The sequence below is a fragment of the Acanthopagrus latus genome, chromosome 5 (assembly GCF_904848185.1).
Source record: "Acanthopagrus latus isolate v.2019 chromosome 5, fAcaLat1.1, whole genome shotgun sequence".
Taxonomy (NCBI): domain Eukaryota; kingdom Metazoa; phylum Chordata; class Actinopteri; order Spariformes; family Sparidae; genus Acanthopagrus; species Acanthopagrus latus.
Window position 1 is genome coordinate 327,529 of NC_051043.1, and position 22,867 is coordinate 350,395.

Below are 22,867 nucleotides of genomic sequence, written 5' to 3' on the forward strand. Positions count from 1 at the left end.
TGTTTCTACTGTCTGGTGCGGAACGTGACATCGTCCTTGTATCTATCTCGAATGTGTTCCTGTGGCATCCTCCTTGTATCTATATCCAAGCTGTTTCTACTGCCTGGGGCGGAACGTGGCATCCTCCTTGTATCTTTCTCGAATGTGTTTCTACTGTCTGGTGCGGAACGTGGCATCCTCCTTGTATCTTCCTCGAATGTGTTTCTACTGTCTGGTGCGGAACGTGGCATCCTCCTTGTATCTATCTCAAATGTGTTTCTGTGGCATCTTCCTTGAATCTATCTCGAATGTGTTTCTGTGGCATCTTCCTTGTATCTATCTCGAATGTGTTTCTGTGGCATCTTCCTTGTATCTATCTCGAATGCGTTTCTGTGGCATCTTCCTTGTATCTATCTCAAATGCGTTTCTGTGGCATCTTCCTTGTATCTATCTCGAATGTGTTTCTACTGTCTGGTGCGGAACATAGCATCTTCCTTGTATCTATCTCGAATGTGTTTCTGTGGCATCTTCCTTGTACCTATCTCGAATGTGTTTCTGTGGCATCTTCCTTGTATCTATCTCGAATGTGTTTCTGTGGCATCCTCCTTGTATCTATCTCGAATGTGTTTCTGTGGGATCCTCCTTGTATCTATCTCGAATGTGTTTCTACTGTCTGGTGCGGAACGTGGCATCCTCCTTGTATCTATCTCGAATGTGTTTCTGTGGCATCTTCCTTGTACCTATCTCGAATGTGTTTCTGTGGCATCTTCCTTGTATCTATCTCGAATGTGTTTCTGTGGCATCTTCCTTGTATCTATCTCAAACGCGTTTCTGTGGCATCTTCCTTGTATCTATCTCGAATGTGTTTCTACTGCCTGGTGCAGAACGTGGCATCCTCCTTGTATCTATCTCGAAGGTGTTTCTACTGTCTGGTGCGGAGCGTGGCATCCTCCCTGTATCTATCTCAAATGTGTTGCTGTGGCATCCTCCTTGTATCTATCTCGAATGTGTTGCTGTGGCATCCTCCTTGTATCTATCTCGAATGTGTTTCTGTGGCATCTTCCTTGTATCTATCTCAAATGTGTTTCTGTGGCATCTTCCTTGTATCTATCTCGAATGTGTTTCTGTGGCATCTTCCATGTATCTATCTCGAATGTGTTTCTGTGGCATCCTCCTTGTATCTATCTCGAATATGTTTCTGTGGGATCCTCCTTGTATCTATCTCGAATGTGTTTCTGTGGGATCCTCCTTGTATCTATCTCGAATGTGTTGCTGTGGCATCCTCCTTGTATCTATCTCGAAGCTGTTTCTACTGCCTGGTGCGGAACGTGGCATCCTCCTTGTATCTATCTCGAAAGTGTTTCTACTGTCTGATGCGGAATATGGCATTCTCCTTGTATCTATCTTGAATGTGTTTCTGTGGGATCCTCCTTGTATCTATCTCGAATGTGTTTCTGTGGCATCTTCCTTGTATCTATCTCGAATGTGTTTCTGTGGCATCCTCCTTGTATCTATCTCGAATGTGTTTCTGTGGGATCCTCCTTGTATCTATCTCGAATGTGTTGCTGTGGCATCCTCCTTGTATCTATCTCGAAGCTGTTTCTACTGCCTGGTGCGGAACGTGGCATCCTCCTTGTATCTATCTCGAAGGTGTTTCTACTGTCTGGTGCAGAACGTGGCATCCTCCTTGTATCTATCTCGAATGTGTTTCTACTGCCTGGTGCGGAACATGGCATCCTCCTTGTATCTATCTCGAAGGTGTTTCTACTGTCTGTTGCAGAACGTGGCATCCTCCTTGTATCTATCTCGAATGTGTTTCTACTGTCTGGTGCAGAACGTGGCATCCTCCTTGTATCTATCTCGAATGTGTTCCTGTGGCATCCTCCTTGTATCTATCTCCAAGCTGTTTCTACTGCCTGGGGCGGAACGTGGCATCCTCCTTGTATCTTTCTCGAATGTGTTTCTACTGTCTGGTGAGGAACGTGGCATCCTCCTTGTATCTTCCTCGAATGTGTTTCTACTGTCTGGTGCGGAACATGGCATCCTCCTTGTATCTATCTCAAATGTGTTTCTGTGGCATCTTCCTTGAATCTATCTCGAATGTGTTTCTGTGGCATCTTCCTTGTATCTATCTCGAATGTGTTTCTGTGGCATCTTCCTTGTATCTATCTCGAATGCGTTTCTGTGGCATCTTCCTTGTATCTATCTCAAATGCGTTTCTGTGGCATCTTCCTTGTATCTATCTCGAATGTGTTTCTACTGCCTGGTGCGGAACGTGGCATCCTCCTTGTATCTATCTCAAATGTGTTTCTGTGGCATCCTCCTTGTATCTATCTCGAATGTGTTGTTGTGGCATCCTCCTTGTATCTATTTCGACAGTATTTCTGTGGCATCTTCCTTGTATCTATCTCGAATGTGTTTCTACTGTCTGGTGTGGAACATGGCATCTTCCTTGTATCTATCTCGAATGTGTTTCTACTGTCTGGTGCGGAACGTGGCATCCTCCTTGTATCTATCTCGAATGTGTTCCTGTGGCATCCTCCTTGTATCTATCTCCAAGCTGTTTCTACTGCCTGGTGCGGAACGTGGCATCCTCCTTGTATCTATCTCGAAAGTGTTTCTACTGTCTGATGCGGAATATGGCATTCTCCTTGTATCTATCTTGAATGTGTTTCTGTGGGATCTTCCTTGTATCTATCTCGAATGTGTTTCTGTGGCATCTTCCTTGTATCTATCTCGAATGTGTTTCTGTGGCATCCTCCTTGTATCTATCTCGAATGTGTTTCTGTGGGATCCTCCTTGTATCTATCTCGAATGTGTTGCTGTGGCATCCTCCTTGTATCTATCTCGAAGCTGTTTCTACTGCCTGGTGCGGAACGTGGCATCCTCCTTGTATCTATCTCGAAGGTGTTTCTACTGTCTGGTGCAGAACGTGGCATCCTCCTTGTATCTATCTCGAATGTGTTTCTACTGCCTGGTGCGGAACATGGCATCCTCCTTGTATCTATCTCGAAGGTGTTTCTACTGTCTGGTGCAGAACGTGGCATCCTCCTTGTATCTATCTCGAATGTGTTTCTACTGTCTGGTGCAGAACGTGGCATCCTCCTTGTATCTATCTCGAATGTGTTCCTGTGGCATCCTCCTTGTATCTATCTCCAAGCTGTTTCTACTGCCTGGGGCGGAACGTGGCATCCTCCTTGTATCTTTCTCGAATGTGTTTCTACTGTCTGGTGAGGAACGTGGCATCCTCCTTGTATCTTCCTCGAATGTGTTTCTACTGTCTGGTGCGGAACATGGCATCCTCCTTGTATCTATCTCAAATGTGTTTCTATGGCATCTTCCTTGAATCTATCTCGAATGTGTTTCTGTGGTATCTTCCTTGTATCTATCTCGAATGTGTTTCTGTGGCATCTTCCTTGTATCTATCTCGAATGCGTTTCTGTGGCATCTTCCTTGTATCTATCTCAAATGCGTTTCTGTGGCATCTTCCTTGTATCTATCTCGAATGTGTTTCTACTGCCTGGTGCGGAACGTGGCATCCTCCTTGTATCTATCTCGAATGTGTTCCTGTGGCATCCTCCTTGTATCTATCTCCAAGCTGTTTCTACTGCCTGGGGCGGAACGTGGCATCCTCCTTGTATCTTTCTCGAATGTGTTTCTACTGTCTGGTGAGGAACGTGGCATCCTCCTTGTATCTTCCTCGAATGTGTTTCTACTGTCTGGTGCGGAACATGGCATCCTCCTTGTATCTATCTCAAATGTGTTTCTGTGGCATCTTCCTTGAATCTATCTCGAATGTGTTTCTGTGGCATCTTCCTTGTATCTATCTCGAATGTGTTTCTGTGGCCTCTTCCTTGTATCTATCTCGAATGCGTTTATGTGGCATCTTCCTTGTATCTATCTCAAATACGTTTCTGTGGCATCCTCCTTGTATCTATCTCGAAGCTGTTTCTACTGCCTGGTGCGGAACGTGGCATCCTCCTTGTATCTATCTCGAAGGTGTTTCTACTGTCTGGTGCAGAACGTGGCATCCTCCTTGTATCTATCTCGAATGTGTTTCTACTGCCTGGTGCGGAACATGGCATCCTCCTTGTATCTATCTCGAATGTGTTGCTGTGCCATCCTCCTTGTATCTATTTCGAAAGTATTTCTGTGGCATCTTCCTTGTATCTATCTCGAATGCGTTTCTACTGTCTGGTGCGGAACATGGCATCTTCCTTGTATCTATCTCGAATGTGTTTCTACTGTCTGGTGCGGAACGTGGCATCCTCCTTGTATCTATCTCGAATGTGTTCCTGTGGCATCCTCATTGTATCTATCTCCAAGCTGTTTCTACTGCCTGGTGCGGAACGTGGCATCCTCCTTGTATCTATCTCGAATGTGTTTCTACTGTCTGGTGCGGAACGTGACATCGTCCTTGTATCTATCTCGAATGTGTTCCTGTGGCATCCTCCTTGTATCTATATCCAAGCTGTTTCTACTGCCTGGGGCGGAACGTGGCATCCTCCTTGTATCTTTCTCGAATGTGTTTCTACTGTCTGGTGCGGAACGTGGCATCCTCCTTGTATCTTCCTCGAATGTCTTTCTACTGTCTGGTGCGGAACGTGGCATCCTCCTTGTATCTATCTCAAATGTGTTTCTGTGGCATCTTCCTTGAATCTATCTCGAATGTGTTTCTGTGGCATCTTCCTTGTATCTATCTCGAATGTGTTTCTGTGGCATCTTCCTTGTATCTATCTCGAATGCGTTTCTGTGGCATCTTCCTTGTATCTATCTCAAATGCGTTTCTGTGGCATCTTCCTTGTATCTATCTCGAATGTGTTTCTACTGTCTGGTGCGGAACATAGCATCTTCCTTGTATCTATCTCGAATGTGTTTCTGTGGCATCTTCCTTGTACCTATCTCGAATGTGTTTCTGTGGCATCTTCCTTGTATCTATCTCGAATGTGTTTCTGTGGCATCCTCCTTGTATCTATCTCGAATGTGTTTCTGTGGGATCCTCCTTGTATCTATCTCGAATGTGTTTCTACTGTCTGGTGCGGAACGTGGCATCCTCCTTGTATCTATCTCGAATGTGTTTCTGTGGCATCTTCCTTGTATCTATCTCGAATGTGTTTCTACTGCCTGGTGCAGAACGTGGCATCCTCCTTGTATCTATCTCGAAGGTGTTTCTACTGTCTGGTGCGGAGCGTGGCATCCTCCCTGTATCTATCTCAAATGTGTTGCTGTGGCATCCTCCTTGTATCTATCTCGAATGTGTTGCTGTGGCATCCTCCTTGTATCTATCTCGAATGTGTTTCTGTGGCATCTTCCTTGTATCTATCTCGAATGTGTTTCTGTGGCATCTTCCTTGTATCTATCTCGAATGTGTTTCTGTGGCATCTTCCATGTATCTATCTCGAATGTGTTTCTGTGGCATCCTCCTTGTATCTATCTCGAATATGTTTCTGTGGGATCCTCCTTGTATCTATCTCGAATGTGTTTCTGTGGGATCCTCCTTGTATCTATCTCGAATGTGTTGCTGTGGCATCCTCCTTGTATCTATCTCGAAGCTGTTTCTACTGCCTGGTGCGGAACGTGGCATCCTCCTTGTATCTATCTCGAAAGTGTTTCTACTGTCTGATGCGGAATATGGCATTCTCCTTGTATCTATCTTGAATGTGTTTCTGTGGGATCCTCCTTGTATCTATCTCGAATGTGTTTCTGTGGCATCTTCCTTGTATCTATCTCGAATGTGTTTCTGTGGCATCCTCCTTGTATCTATCTCGAATGTGTTTCTGTGGGATCCTCCTTGTATCTATCTCGAATGTGTTGCTGTGGCATCCTCCTTGTATCTATCTCGAAGCTGTTTCTACTGTCTGGTGCAGAACGTGGCATCCTCCTTGTATCTATCTCGAATGTGTTTCTACTGCCTGGTGCGGAACATGGCATCCTCCTTGTATCTATCTCGAAGGTGTTTCTACTGTCTGGTGCAGAACGTGGCATCCTCCTTGTATCTATCTCGAATGTGTTTCTACTGTCTGGTGCGGAACGTGGCATCCTCCTTGTATCTATCTCGAATGTGTTCCTGTGGCATCCTCCTTGTATCTATCTCCAAGCTGTTTCTACTGCCTGGGGCGGAACGTGGCATCCTCCTTGTATCTTTCTCGAATGTGTTTCTACTGTCTGGTGCGGAACGTGGCATCTTCCTTGTATCTATCTCGAATGCGTTTCTGTGGCATCTTCCTTGTATCTATCTCAAATGCATTTCTGTGGCATCTTCCTTGTATCTATCTCGAATGTGTTTCTACTGCCTGGTGCAGAACGTGGCATCCTCCTTGTATCTATCTCGAATGTGTTGCTGTGGCATCCTCCTTGTATCTATCTCGAATGTGTTGCTGTGGCATCCTCCTTGTACCTATCTCGAATGTGTTTCTGTGGCATCTTCCTTGTATCTATCTAGAATGTGTTTCTACTGTCTGGTGCGGAACGTGGCATCCTCCTTGTATCTATCTCGAATGTGTTTCTGTGGCATCTTCCTTGTATCTATCTTGAATGTGTTTCTGTGGCATCTTCCTTGTACCTATGTCGAATGTGTTTCTGTGGCATCTTCCTTGTATCTATCTCGAATGTGTTTCTGTGGCATCTTCCTTGTATCTATCTCGAATGCGTTTCTGTGGCATCTTCCTTGTATCTATCTCAAATGCGTTTCTGTGGCATCTTCCTTGTATCTATCTCGAATGTGTTTCTACTGCCTGGTGCGGAACGTGGCATCCTCCTTGTATCTATCTCAAATGTGTTTCTGTGGCATCCTCCTTGTATCTATCTCGAATGTGTTGCTGTGGCATCCTCCTTGTATCTATCTCGAATGTGTTGCTGTGGCATCCTCCTTGTACCTATCTCGAATGTGTTTCTGTGGCATCTTCCTTGTATCTATCTAGAATGTGTTTCTACTGTCTGGTGCGGAACGTGGCATCCTCCTTGTATCTATCTCGAATGTGTTTCTGTGGCATCTTCCTTGTATCTATCTTGAATGTGTTTCTGTGGCATCTTCCTTGTACCTATGTCGAATGTGTTTCTGTGGCATCTTCCTTGTATCTATCTCGAATGTGTTTCTGTGGCATCTTCCTTGTATCTATCTCGAATGTGTTTCTGTGGCATCTTCCTTGTATCTATCTCCAATGTGTTTCTGTGGCATCTTCCTTGTATCTATCTCGAATGTGTTCCTGTGGCATCCTCCTTGTATCTATCTCCAAGCTGTTTCTACTGCCTGGGGCGGAACGTGGCATCCTCCTTGTATCTTTCTCGAATGTGTTTCTACTGTCTGGTGCGGAACGTGGCATCTTCCTTGTATCTATCTCGAATGCGTTTCTGTGGCATCTTCCTTGTATCTATCTCAAATGCATTTCTGTGGCATCTTCCTTGTATCTATCTCGAATGTGTTTCTACTGCCTGGTGCAGAACGTGGCATCCTCCTTGTATCTATCTCGAATGTGTTGCTGTGGCATCCTCCTTGTATCTATCTCGAATGTGTTGCTGTGGCATCCTCCTTGTACCTATCTCGAATGTGTTTCTGTGGCATCTTCCTTGTATCTATCTAGAATGTGTTTCTACTGTCTGGTGCGGAACGTGGCATCCTCCTTGTATCTATCTCGAATGTGTTTCTGTGGCATCTTCCTTGTATCTATCTTGAATGTGTTTCTGTGGCATCTTCCTTGTACCTATGTCGAATGTGTTTCTGTGGCATCTTCCTTGTATCTATCTCGAATGTGTTTCTGTGGCATCTTCCTTGTATCTATCTCGAATGTGTTTCTGTGGCATCTTCCTTGTATCTATCTCCAATGTGTTTCTGTGGCATCTTCCTTGTATCTATCTCGAATGTGTTGCTGTGGCATCCTCCTTGTATCTATTTCGAAAGTATTTCTGTGGCATCTTCCTTGTATCTATCTCGAATGTGTTTCTGTGGCATCCTCCTTGTATCTATCTCGAATGTGTTTCTGTGGGATCCTCCTTGTATCTATCTCGAATGTGTTTCTACTGTCTGGTGCGGAACATAGCATCTTCCTTGTATCTATCTCGAATGTGTTTCTGTGGCATCTTCCTTGTACCTATCTCGAATGTGTTTCTGTGGCATCTTCCTTGTATCTATCTCGAATGTGTTTCTGTGGCATCCTCCTTGTATCTATCTCGAATGTGTTTCTGTGGGATCCTCCTTGTATCTATCTCGAATGTGTTTCTACTGTCTGGTGCGGAACGTGGCATCCTCCTTGTATCTATCTCGAATGTGTTTCTGTGGCATCTTCCTTGTATCTATCTCGAATGTGTTTCTACTGCCTGGTGCAGAACGTGGCATCCTCCTTGTATCTATCTCGAAGGTGTTTCTACTGTCTGGTGCGGAGCGTGGCATCCTCCCTGTATCTATCTCAAATGTGTTGCTGTGGCATCCTCGTTGTATCTATCTCGAATGTGTTGCTGTGGCATCCTCCTTGTATCTATCTCGAATGTGTTTCTGTGGCATCTTCCTTGTATCTATCTCGAATGTGTTTCTGTGGCATCTTCCTTGTATCTATCTCGAATGTGTTTCTGTGGCATCTTCCATGTATCTATCTCGAATGTGTTTCTGTGGCATCCTCCTTGTATCTATCTCGAATATGTTTCTGTGGGATCCTCCTTGTATCTATCTCGAATGTGTTTCTGTGGGATCCTCCTTGTATCTATCTCGAATGTGTTGCTGTGGCATCCTCCTTGTATCTATCTCGAAGCTGTTTCTACTGCCTGGTGCGGAACGTGGCATCCTCCTTGTATCTATCTCGAAAGTGTTTCTACTGTCTGATGCGGAATATGGCATTCTCCTTGTATCTATCTTGAATGTGTTTCTGTGGGATCCTCCTTGTATCTATCTCGAATGTGTTTCTGTGGCATCTTCCTTGTATCTATCTCGAATGTGTTTCTGTGGCATCCTCCTTGTATCTATCTCGAATGTGTTTCTGTGGGATCCTCCTTGTATCTATCTCGAATGTGTTGCTGTGGCATCCTCCTTGTATCTATCTCGAAGCTGTTTCTACTGTCTGGTGCAGAACGTGGCATCCTCCTTGTATCTATCTCGAATGTGTTTCTACTGCCTGGTGCGGAACATGGCATCCTCCTTGTATCTATCTCGAAGGTGTTTCTACTGTCTGGTGCAGAACGTGGCATCCTCCTTGTATCTATCTCGAATGTGTTTCTACTGTCTGGTGCGGAACGTGGCATCCTCCTTGTATCTATCTCGAATGTGTTCCTGTGGCATCCTCCTTGTATCTATCTCCAAGCTGTTTCTACTGCCTGGGGCGGAACGTGGCATCCTCCTTGTATCTTTCTCGAATGTGTTTCTACTGTCTGGTGCGGAACGTGGCATCTTCCTTGTATCTATCTCGAATGCGTTTCTGTGGCATCTTCCTTGTATCTATCTCAAATGCATTTCTGTGGCATCTTCCTTGTATCTATCTCGAATGTGTTTCTACTGCCTGGTGCAGAACGTGGCATCCTCCTTGTATCTATCTCGAATGTGTTGCTGTGGCATCCTCCTTGTATCTATCTCGAATGTGTTGCTGTGGCATCCTCCTTGTACCTATCTCGAATGTGTTTCTGTGGCATCTTCCTTGTATCTATCTAGAATGTGTTTCTACTGTCTGGTGCGGAACGTGGCATCCTCCTTGTATCTATCTCGAATGTGTTTCTGTGGCATCTTCCTTGTATCTATCTTGAATGTGTTTCTGTGGCATCTTCCTTGTACCTATGTCGAATGTGTTTCTGTGGCATCTTCCTTGTATCTATCTCGAATGTGTTTCTGTGGCATCTTCCTTGTATCTATCTCGAATGCGTTTCTGTGGCATCTTCCTTGTATCTATCTCAAATGCGTTTCTGTGGCATCTTCCTTGTATCTATCTCGAATGTGTTTCTACTGCCTGGTGCGGAACGTGGCATCCTCCTTGTATCTATCTCAAATGTGTTTCTGTGGCATCCTCCTTGTATCTATCTCGAATGTGTTGCTGTGGCATCCTCCTTGTATCTATCTCGAATGTGTTGCTGTGGCATCCTCCTTGTACCTATCTCGAATGTGTTTCTGTGGCATCTTCCTTGTATCTATCTAGAATGTGTTTCTACTGTCTGGTGCGGAACGTGGCATCCTCCTTGTATCTATCTCGAATGTGTTTCTGTGACATCTTCCTTGTATCTATCTTGAATGTGTTTCTGTGGCATCTTCCTTGTACCTATGTCGAATGTGTTTCTGTGGCATCTTCCTTGTACCTATCTCGAATGTGTTTCTGTGGCATCTTCCTTGTATCTATCTCGAATGTGTTTCTGTGGCATCTTCCTTGTATCTATCTCCAATGTGTTTCTGTGGCATCTTCCTTGTATCTATCTCGAATGTGTTCCTGTGGCATCCTCCTTGTATCTATCTCCAAGCTGTTTCTACTGCCTGGGGCGGAACGTGGCATCCTCCTTGTATCTTTCTCGAATGTGTTTCTACTGTCTGGTGCGGAACGTGGCATCTTCCTTGTATCTATCTCGAATGCGTTTCTGTGGCATCTTCCTTGTATCTATCTCAAATGCATTTCTGTGGCATCTTCCTTGTATCTATCTCGAATGTGTTTCTACTGCCTGGTGCAGAACGTGGCATCCTCCTTGTATCTATCTCGAATGTGTTGCTGTGGCATCCTCCTTGTATCTATCTCGAATGTGTTGCTGTGGCATCCTCCTTGTACCTATCTCGAATGTGTTTCTGTGGCATCTTCCTTGTATCTATCTAGAATGTGTTTCTACTGTCTGGTGCGGAACGTGGCATCCTCCTTGTATCTATCTCGAATGTGTTTCTGTGGCATCTTCCTTGTATCTATCTTGAATGTGTTTCTGTGGCATCTTCCTTGTACCTATGTCGAATGTGTTTCTGTGGCATCTTCCTTGTATCTATCTCGAATGTGTTTCTGTGGCATCTTCCTTGTATCTATCTCGAATGTGTTTCTGTGGCATCTTCCTTGTATCTATCTCCAATGTGTTTCTGTGGCATCTTCCTTGTATCTATCTCGAATGTGTTGCTGTGGCATCCTCCTTGTATCTATTTCGAAAGTATTTCTGTGGCATCTTCCTTGTATCTATCTCGAATGTGTTTCTACTGTCTGGTGCGGAACATGGCATCTTCCTTGTATCTATCTCGAATGTGTTTCTACTGTCTGGTGCGGAACGTGGCATCCTCCTTGTATCTATCTCGAATGTGTTCCTGTGGCATCCTCCTTGTATCTATCTCCAAGCTGTTTCTACTGCCTGGGGTGGAACGTGGCATCCTCCTTGTATCTTTCTCGAATGTGTTTCTACTGTCTGGTGCGGAACGTGGCATCCTCCTTGTATCTTCCTCGAATGTGTTTCTACTGTCTGGTGCGGAACGTGGCATCCTCCTTGTATCTATCTCGAATGTGTTTCTGTGGCATCTTCCTTGAATCTATCTCGAATGTGTTTCTGTGGCATCTTCCTTGTATCTATCTCGAATGTGTTTCTGTGGCATCTTCCTTGTATCTATCTCGAATGCGTTTCTGTGGCATCTTCCTTGTATCTATCTCAAATGCGTTTCTGTGGCATCTTCCTTGTATCTATCTCGAATGTGTTTCTACTGCCTGGTGCGGAACGTGGCATCCTCCTTGTATCTATCTCAAATGTGTTTCTGTGGCATCTTCCTTGAATCGATCTCGAATGTGTTTCTGTGGCATCTTCCTTGTATCTATCTCGAATGCGTTTCTGTGGCATCTTCCTTGTATCTATCTCAAATGCGTTTCTGTGGCATCTTCCTTGTATCTATCTTGAATGTGTTTCTACTGCCTGGTGCAGAACGTGGCATCCTCCTTGTATCTATCTCGAATGTGTTGCTGTGGCATCCTCCTTGTATCTATCTCGAATGTGTTGTTGTGGCATCCTCCTTGTATCTATTTCGACAGTATTTCTGTGGCATCTTCCTTGTATCTATCTCGAATGTGTTTCTACTGTCTGGTGTGGAACATGGCATCTTCCTTGTATCTATCTCGAATGTGTTTCTACTGTCTGGTGCGGAACGTGGCATCCTCCTTGTATCTATCTCGAATGTGTTCCTGTGGCATCCTCCTTGTATCTATCTCCAAGCTGTTTCTACTGCCTGGTGCGGAACGTGGCATCCTCCTTGTATCTATCTCGAATGTGTTTCTACTGTCTGGTGAGGAACGTGACATCGTCCTTGTATCTATCTCGAATGTGTTCCTGTGGCATCCTCCTTGTATCTATCTCCAAGCTGTTACTACTGCCTGGGGCGGAACGTGGCATCCTCCTTGTATCTTTCTCAAATGTGTTTCTACTTTCTGGTGCAGAACGGGGCATCTTCCTTGTATCTGTCTCCAATGTGTTGCTGTGGCATCTTCCTTGTATCTGTCTCCAATGTGTTGCTGTGGTATCCTCCTTGTATCTATCTCAAATGTGTTTCTACTTTCTGGTGCAGAACGGGGCATCTTCCTTGTATCTGTCTCCAACGTGTTGCTGTGGCATCTTCCTTGTATCTATATCATCATGTACATGATGTCATATGTAGCGAAATCGGAGCACGAGATGACGGAATTCCTTAAGAACATCATCAAAAATTTTAAGACATGATGTTAACAAGCGCTACAAAATGAAACAAATTATGCAGGCCTACTCTAAACACAGAGAGGTCAGCACTCAAGAGGCTGTAGCCCATACCCTTAGCTTATGCCTCAAGAAGTGCTCCCGATCCGTGGTGTTTATTCGTCACTTCCACCTCTGATGCAACGCAAACAACAGCTCCGTGGACTGCTCTCTGTTGGCCTTTTGGCAGAGCAACAATTTTTGCAAATGGCAAGATTTTTGCAATCAGCTGCCTCTCAAGCACATTAAGTGCAGCCAATTCTGGGGGGATGGGCGCCAACTCCAAATTGTTTACCACTGCCATGGGTGGTATGCATCCTCTAAGGTGGCTGTCACAGTTGTAGCATATCCACTCATGCAGTCTTTCTTGTGGCACAGAGCAAGGGGTAGAGCAGTCACTGTCACAAAAGTGAACATAGTTTCCTGTCAAGCATGCTGCTGCGACTTTTGTGTGTTTACAATATTTTTGTCTTTTGCATTCTTTGACCTGATTAGGAAACATGGTTCTGTTACAAACGGTACAAATGTATGTGGGTCCATGTCTAATGGACTCACGAAAGACAGCTATGGCTGCTTCCATCACCGGATCAATCAGGGGCTGGGGGTGGTGGGGCACAATTTGTCTGTATTTTCTCCTGATTCTAAGTGCTCTCTGCATCTTGTAAAATGTGCTAAAGGCAGCATTTGTGGCCAATTTGGTTCCTCTCCGCTGGTCTAAATTCCAGATCGCTGTGATATCTGAGATTGAAATCTTGCTTTTTCTTTTGGCTATAGCTTTGATCCCTGTTGTATCTGTGTGTGCTCTGAAACACTGTATCTGACTGGTATCTACCTCGAATGCGCTCCTTTTGAGTGGTGCGGATCGTGGCATCCTTCCCTGTATCTCTTTGTGATGCAAGTCTTCCCTTGTCTCTTGAAAGTAGCATTTTCCCTGTTCCCTCTTCTGACGAGTTCTTCCTTCTTGTTATCTTGAACATTTTCATAGTAACATTTGAAGGAAAGTAATCGCTGATTCTGATGGAGACTGTCTTGGGCATATCTTATTCTTTGTGCTTGGAGTTTCTTTCTTCTAAATTCTAGACAGCTGCTGTACTTTTTCCTTTCATATTCAAATTTTTTTCTTTTTTCTTCACCAGACAGTAATGTGTGTTTTTTGCTGGCTTGACGCATCGCTCTTTGTCACTGTTGCTTTGGCAACTTTGTGAAATGTTTTGCTGCTGGCGGGGCAGGAGCCGTCTTGAGGACGCACTCTGCTGCTGGCGGGGCAGGAGCCGTCTTGAGGACGCACTCTGCTGCTGGCGGGGCAGGAGCCGTCTTGAGGACGCACTCTGCTGCTGGCGGGGCAGGAGCCGTCTTGAGGACGCACTCTGCTGCTGGCGGGGCAGGAGCCGTCTTGAGGACGCACTCTGCTGCTGGCGGGGCAGGAGCCGTCTTGAGGACGCACTCTGCTGCTGGCGGGGCAGGAGCCGTCTTGAGGACGCACTCTGCTGCTGGCGGGGCAGGAGCCGTCTTGAGGACGCACTCTGCTGCTGGCGGGAGAGCTGTCATGGATACGCTGTGTGCCAGAGACACCTGAGGGCATTCTCTTGAACCAATGGCTTCGAATGACACCAGCACAAACTCGTAACTGGCAGAAGGGCCGCGATTTGCAAAGAGTTTGTGCAGGTGTTCAGCCAAGTCACTGATTTTTGAGAAGGTCTTCATAATTGCAGTTCCGTGGGGGTGAGGTAAGCCCATCACACTTCTTGAGTGTGAATCAAACACACCATACCTGCCTGAGTGGTCACGGAAAACTGCAATACACTCTGGACTTATGACTAAAGCCAGACTAACGTCACCTGACAGACACTAACTGTGTGGCAAGGGGCAGATACCAAGCCTGGCTTCCACAAGTCCACACCTGATTTCAGGCATGTGGACGTTACACATATCTGTCAGTCAGGACTTGTTTGGGCAGTTCTTCCACAGCGAGATGGTCACTGCGGAATCTTTTTTCCTGGATCAGCTGTTGTTTTAAACCTACAAAAAGTGAATCTCCCTTTGCCAGCACTCGATCAAGGACAGCAGTGTTAAACTGACAGACCTCGTTCAGATAAGCCAGAAAAGTCAGGGACATGCAGGTACACTGTTGGTTCCTGGAGAACTTCCTGTACCTCATGTCACTCTGACTATGACTAGCCCTAATACTAGCACTAAGCGGCACCTGAAATAAGAAATTATTATCATAAAGGATTACTTATTAGCATCATCATAAGCCTAGTTAACATTATTAGTGGTAGTAATGAACTTTTACATATACTACAGTCATAGCAGGGTGACAGTTTAAGCAAATGTGACTAAAAACATTTTACCTACTGCAGCTTTAAACTAACTGATTATACAATATAATTTCCACCAAATTTTCCTGATCAATTTACCATATAGATAATCTTACATATACACAAATGATTATGCTTAAACGACCTTAAGTATTATCATACTTGACTTGAACACATTACTAACACAGATTATTCCATATTTCAAATTTAAATGTTTTGAGACCATCATAAACCTTTGTCACCCCTTGTAATCTTGACCAAAGTTTGAAGGAGGCTTTAAAAGGACCTTTAACTCTGATACATCCATTGTACGTGTGTCACATGAAAACATTAATAGTAATTAATTCCCTCCTTCATTTCCTTCCTTTTGCATTTCAGTTCAAAGTAAACCACACTTTACCTCTAACAAACATTTTATTAAGCCCACAATAAACCCAAATGTAAATATCATTACCTCTTTAGAAGGGGAATGAGAGGTGGCAAGTCCGTCATCAATAATCCAGGGCCAGCAGGACGATGAGGGAACTGGTGTCCCGACGGTCTGTGATAAGTAATAACACCAGTTAATATCTAGACATGAGGTAACACAATGCAGCAAGTTGATACAAGAAAAGTTTTCCAAATTTATTTCAATTACTCACTGACATTTGTGAACTGCAGCGAAAGATAATAGTAGCAGAGATGTTAAATGAACCAGTTTCATGTAGTTACAGCATTTTACAGTAAACGTTCTGTGTGTGTCTGTTGTGGAGTAAATAACTTAACTGGGCAAGGAGAGTGACAGGCAGCTTTAATGGTCTGGGATGGTCCAGCCGGTGAAGGGGTCTTCATCCTGGCCACCTGAGAACAAATAATAATAAATGAAGACTTTAACGACATTATGAACTTTATTCAATAGGAATAATCTTGACCTTCGCAACCGGTCAACAGCAGGGGGTCGCCGGATCACCCAAACTACAGGACAACCTGACTGGAGGGGATCCAATCAGCTGCTGACACATGAGAACAAATATGTTAAACTTCACGCATCTCAGTGAACACACTGTGTGTTCTGAGTGAGACTGTGTCTTGTGTCAGAGAGTAACATACGTTGGTCACTGAAGTTTGGGTGCGAGGGGGTGTTCCATCCGTGGTCCTGGACCGAGGAACCGGGCTGGAGGGGCCGTCGTCCTCCAGTCTCCGTGACAGCCTGGCTGGAGGGGATCCAACCTGCTGTTGACAGATGAGAACAAATATATTAAAATTCAGACAGAGTGGACAATGTAGTTATGTCTCCATGAAGACGCTGTTTTAACTGTAAACATTGACTATGTACGTCAGTTGTGTACCATACGTTGTTCACAGGAGACTGGTGGCAGGAGGGCGTCTCTCCGTGGTCCTATGATGCCTGGCTGTCGTTGGGGAGGCCACCTGCACCGTCAAATAAAACACAGAACCAGTAACTGTAGGGAACAAGGAGAAACTTTATAATACAGCTGAGAAGCGATGTCACACAATTTACCTTCTTGCGCGCTGGAAGAGATGGGACGTCCACCACGTCAGACAGCTGAGAAGGAGACACTTCCTCCATAGCACAAAGGGTCGTGCTACTGAACCACCGTGGGTTCAGTGGAAGGAAGGACTCCTTCTCCTGTGGAAGAAGAAACACCACAAAGACAAATGAATATTTGTCAGGTCAAATACACAAAGTTTTAATACTAACCAGTTAACTTGTTGTGAAAAAAGAAAAATAAGTCACCTGCTGCTGAGCCACGCTGGCCGGACCAGGAACCTGCGGCTGGGAAAGCACATCACATATTTGATTAAATAGGTGCTTTTTAGTTATGACTGAACCCGTAAACCAAAATGTACACAAACACATGTAAAAGACACAATATATTAATAATTTAAAAAAAAAAAAAAAACTACTAACCTTGCTGCTCTGACCAACAACCTTCCACTGGAAGGGGTCAGGAGACAGAGGAGCACGCACCTCTCCCTTCACAACCAGCTTAGGAGAAACCTTCCTAAGTGGCTGTGAAGGAGTAGGAGACACCGGGGGAGGGGGAGGTAGTGGTGGTGTCTCGAGGAACTGCTCCGTGGAGGCCCACAGCAGCTGGGTGAGGATCCCCATCCCCTCACGGTCACTCAGGTGAACCTGCAGACATGACAATACAAATCCATTTACAGACAGTTTAACTTCAAAGGTAGCTCGTGTCGACTGTTTCATATCGACACACAAGAAATTATAGCAAATTAGACCTTTTCTATCACACAGATACTCTACTTACGCCGTCTCTGCTCCACAGATCCAAGCACGTACGGGGGAAGTACTCCTCCGCAGAGAAGTACCTCAAACCTAAAAACGTGAAGAAAAAAAAAAAAAAAGTCATTACAATATTCACACATGTATGACTATGTTCATCACAGACATTTTTAACCCCTTCGCACCCACCTTTGTTGGTAATTTTCGCCTATTTAGCATACCCAAATGGAAAAGCTTATAACACAACTACAAGTCCCAGATGGATGTATGATACTTCACTTGAAAGCTGAAAACCTCTAGTTTCTGGAAATGTGCTTACCTAGCATGTACCATACACACAACCTAAATGACATCAGTTCAAACATGGCTCTAAAACATTTTTTCTTTGAAAAAAATAAGTCATTTTTGAACAACAATAACTCAGATGTGCTTCATGTAAGACATATGGCAATATACCACATACCTTCTACATCTTGTCAACTACACCTGGATGAAATTTTAGACTTCTAGGCCTAACCTTATGGGAGTTCTGGAGTTTTTAGTTTGTGGTGTCACTGGCGTCCACGAACCTCTCCAAAACGTCTCCAAATGGCCAAATTGTGCCAAATGCTTTTACTCACTTCTGTGACACTGGAAACATTACTGAAGCATTTTGGTGACTATAAAGCCTTCCTCCATGATTCAAAACATAATTTTTTCACACATTCATTTGATGGGTGGTCGGAGGGGTTTCCACACGCTTCTAGGTGGCCATATTGAGATATTGTCATGCGACAAGACACTACAGAATAGTAACCATTATACAAAAATGACATACTGAAGTGAATTTCAAACAAGGATTTTATTATCTTTCAATATACTAATACTGTATGTACGCAGCGGGGGCGGTAGCACTGGTGGATGCAGAGGAGGATCGTTGGCACTTCTGAAGACCGCCTTCAGCAGGAGAGGGGGTTGGGCGTCTGACTGCCTCACTTTCAGGCTCCCAATCCACGTCACTGTCTTCAGACTGTGACCTACAAAACACAATGCACAAATGTTACCAAATATAATGAAAAAAAAAATATATAAATGCAATTCAATAGGGTGCTATTTACATAGGAAACAAATAAACACAGATATGATATTACATATTACACAAAATCAGGAAAAAAAAAAAAAGGTACATAAACAGAATAATTGAATTGGGTGAATATTCCCAGTGTCTGGTCAGTGAAAAAGATCTAGTTCAATTTGTGTACAAGCTTGATTTAAAAAAAAAAAAAACAAAAAAAAAACAAAAAAAAAAACACCTAAATAAAAGGGAATTAGAGACTCAAAGAGAATTACATCATAGAACAGAATTACAAGGATTACATAGCTTTGGTTGAGTAGTTGATGCTAGCTAGGCTAATTAGCCCCTGGGGCCCTAACCAATTAGCGTCATTTATGAAATGCCAATATATACTGTACTGTTCACTGTAAGCATAAGAACCCCTTCCCACTAACTTTCATTCAAATTTCACTCATGGCTAAATAAATAAATCAAACATCATCAAAGATAACGTTACTCACCGATCTAAGATGTCGTCGAGGCCCTGAGCAAACATCTCCTCTCTCTCAGAGCCCTACTCACTGTCTTCAGTTTCATCAAATGATGCCATGATCCATTCCAGGTCTTCTTCTCGGACATATTTAGTGTTTTTTGTGGATTTCGCCATTGTAAACTGTGAAAACTGCCGTCAAAAAAAATTTACATGTCCGGTGTGAGTGCGTCTGCTGCATAAAGTTAGCCCGCTAGCTGCCAGACGCAGCGATATTCCTCGGCTTGTACAAAACGGACCTGGGCACGCCTACCATCGTTGGAAAGGTAAAATAACTGGCTAGAAGCCTGAGTGATTGACATGTTGATAGCCAAAACGCTATCCCTGTACTAAGGCGGCAAAAAACAGTAAACAAAGCCGATTAGCCCTTTAAACAAGGAGCGCTCCATGTACTTCACGGGCTGTGCTGGGGTGAAAACTGAACAGAAAAAGATGGGGACACTTTTATTTTGTAGCCAGCAAAGTGATGAAAACAAGCACACCCAACAACACCATACAGGAACTAGAAAAAATAAAGATACGGCCGGTAAAGTGTGGATTTTATTTGACGAACAAAGCTGGTAGACGGTAAACAAATGGACTTTACTGGACGATATTCACAAGCTGGAATAATTTTATGAAAAACCATTTTGATGCTTTTGATCAGTGGATTCTTACGGACAACTGGAATATAAATAATTGAGGATTGGACACATATTACGGCTTTATGGCCGCGTCAAAGGTAGGGAGTCGCTGTGCGTTTCTTGTATCTCACGTTTACCATGCTGGTAAATATCCATGATTTATGGTTTAGTGCTCATGATTTCTGCAAAATCAACTGGATGAATGAATTGCTGATTCTACCCTTTCCAATGACATATAGTATGTCCGTAATGATGAAAGTTGAAGCGAGATACGTCACTGCGCAGTGTAGAAAACAGTCAGTTATCTGAAATCGCCCACCGGCAGGCGGGTGGGTGCGTACAGGTCAAGTACATTTCTTTTACTTGTTTTAATTGACAAGATTTTTTTTTGTTACTTACCCATACGAGCTGTCACATGATGGTACGCGTGGCGAAGGGCCCTCTGGTGCTCCTCATCCTCGTTCAGGCGGGGGGGGGAGTTTCATTCAAAATCACACACACACCATATTTAGTACACATTTTTTGAAAGCTCATACAATTAATCTTATTAAAGTAGTCAATGTACTACTAGTGTTGTTTAACTACTAACAATACAAGACAAGCAAGACATGAAATAAAAGCCTACCTCCGACCAGCGGCTCCTCACAGCAGTGAGGAATCGGGCGTAGTCGACGGCTGCCTCGTCAACGGTCCTGCTCGCGGTCAGGTTGTTGCTAGGAGCAAGAACACAAACAGCATCAGGGTCTTGAGGAACCTTAGCATGTAGGACCTCAGCGTGCAGCTGAGCAGCATGGGCCCCAGGGGTCGACATGATACCAAAAGAAAACTTCCCTTCTGGCATCTTGGCGAAACGGTCCACAAAGGCCCGGAGATGGGAGTCCCCGACAATCAGAACAAACTGCAACAACAAAGAAAATTTCATTAGCATGAAAATCATTAATCCCTCTCAAGATCAATTACTTCCTTCATAAACTGGACAATAATATCACCTACTTGTCAGGAGACTTAGGTGGGATGACCAACTTGTGGCTCTGTCCAGTGAGCTTCGAAGTTGGCCACGTCTCCACTGGATGGCGGTAACCGGTACCACGGCCTGTTTGGTAAAGTACATAACAGATAAAAGGTTAAACTGATGAAGGAAAGGCTACTGGGAGATATCAACAATCACTTGTTTATACCAGTAAAAAAGTACAGGAAAACCTGTTGAAAAAGTTCAATATTGATGATGAATTAATTTCTTGATCATTTAGGGATAAAACAAGTAGATACTTATGTGCACGAACTTGCACATCATCCAGGCTCCAGAAAGGCTTGGCTGGGGGTGAAGATCCAACTGCCTGATGACAGATTAAAGACAAAAATAAAAAAACAAAAATTAATTAACGATAATCATAACAAGCATAAGATAAAGACATACAAGTTAAAACAAAATATAATAAAACATGTCTCATTGTGTGTGTCTGAGGTAGGAACATACGTTGCCGACTGGAGCTCGGGAGGAGGACACCGTCTGATGAGACATTAACATCAAAAGACATGGCAGACATTCAGAACTCAGCAGTTAAGGACAAAGCAATAGATGTGACATTTCTACAGCCATTTTCATGCAGACAGTTGTCACTGCAACACAGAGGCTTATCTACTGTGTAAGTACCTCCGGAGGGGTGGGGGAAGACCTCAGCTCCTCCAGGTTGAGCTTCCTCCAGCGCTGCTTCAACACCACAGACCGCCTCGACTTCCTTGGCATCCTGCTGATAGAAGTTAAAAACAAGAGAAAACAACAAGAGAAATGCTTGTCAAACTGATCTAAACCACCTAATGTAAACTAAACTAATCTAAGACAACCTAATATAATCTTATATGTAGAATGAAATTTGAGAAAACGATGAAGATGTGGTGATTGTGTGTGTAGGTGATGTGGTGATACTGCTCTGTGAAGGTTGAGGGCAATGGATGAAGGATGATGGTCACTCTCAGCTGTCAGCGGTCACTCAGCACAGGAACCCTTTAATCTTATCACAGACAACAGGCAATAAAAGGATAAATGTCTCTCAAATGTTACGAGTCAGTGTTAGCAACAAGGTAATATCATAACAGACACAAGTTAAACATCTGTACTTGTCATAATTTGTGTGTTTTTGAGCACAGTATTTTTTAAAATAATTCTATATTATAATTTATAATTACTATAAATTACAATTAAAATACTATGTCAATTTTATACTACACAGTATCAAATCATTTATTCCTAAGAACAAAGAATTACTATGACATGATAAATATAACACACAAGATAACAATAACTTCAACAAATGTGCTTATCAACATCTGAATGCACATTTATTACCAAAAGCAAAAATAGTCATGTATGAAAATGCTTCCTTTTCTATTTAATCAAGGTAGATTGTAAACGTGTATGGTACATCTAAAGTATGATATTTATCTAACTACATAGAAAGGCATTTAATAACATCTTATCACAAACAGGAGAAATGTGTTTTTCAGTAGACAGAAGGGAGTATTAAATACTAGTCACAATCTACACGATTAGATACGAAAAACAGCTTTTAGCTTGTGTTAATATTCTTGTATGAAAACAGAAAAACAAACAAAAAAAATCCCAAGATGATGAGTGTAATATCTCCAACTACAAATCTGACCCGTGTTAAGGATCTAAACATGACAGTACAGTGTGCGGATGTTAGCACAGTTAGCTTTTCGCTCCGGTTAATGTTTCTTTGTAGAAAAAGCGAAGTCACTGCTGTTGGCTTAGATCGCGGCCTATTGTTTTACATACCAGAGCCGAGTAGCGCCATTAACTCGTCTTAATATTGTTATATTGAAACAGACTGACGTAGCCCCGTTACTGTTACCAAGACACACATATGATATACTTATGGACCCTTATAACTTTGCTAATCGCTGTTGGCCTGGAGCTACGGGGCTCCGGGTAGCGGAGCTAACAGCTAACGTTAGCTATCTGTGCACTTGACACTCCACTGTTGGCCCGGAGCTACTGGCCTCCGAGTAGCAGGGCTAACAGCTAATGGAGCTCAGTCAGTCTGTTTCAATACAACAATATTAAGACGGGCGAACGGTGCTACTCGGCTCTGGTATATAAAACATTAGGCCGCGCTCGAAGCCAACAGTGGTGACTTTGAGCCAAGTACCTCCGGATTAATACTGCTGAAACAGACCAATCATTAACAATTACATTCATTTTTTTTCCGAAATCATGAGTTATCGTGATCATGAGAGAGATAGTAATGTCTAGCTTCAATAAAATCCATTTTTATTAACGATTTCAGTATGCTAATATCAGACATAACAGGTACTTACCTACGATGAGGTCAAAGGGTATCGCGCAGAGCCGGATCAGTGGTTTTATATCAAGGCCAAAAATAATGCACACACAACTGTCCAATCAGAGTTCTTGTCAGTCATCTGTATCCGAGGTGATTTGTCCAATGAGATGGCTGA

The 22,867-nt window shown here is 43.6% G+C and overlaps 1 pseudogene; it reads right to left on the reverse strand.

Moving 5' to 3' along the window:
* LOC119019261 overlaps positions 1–22,808 on the reverse strand; it is a 38,793-nt pseudogene extending 15,985 nt beyond the window's left edge.
* Positions 22,809–22,867: the final 59 nt, after the last annotated feature.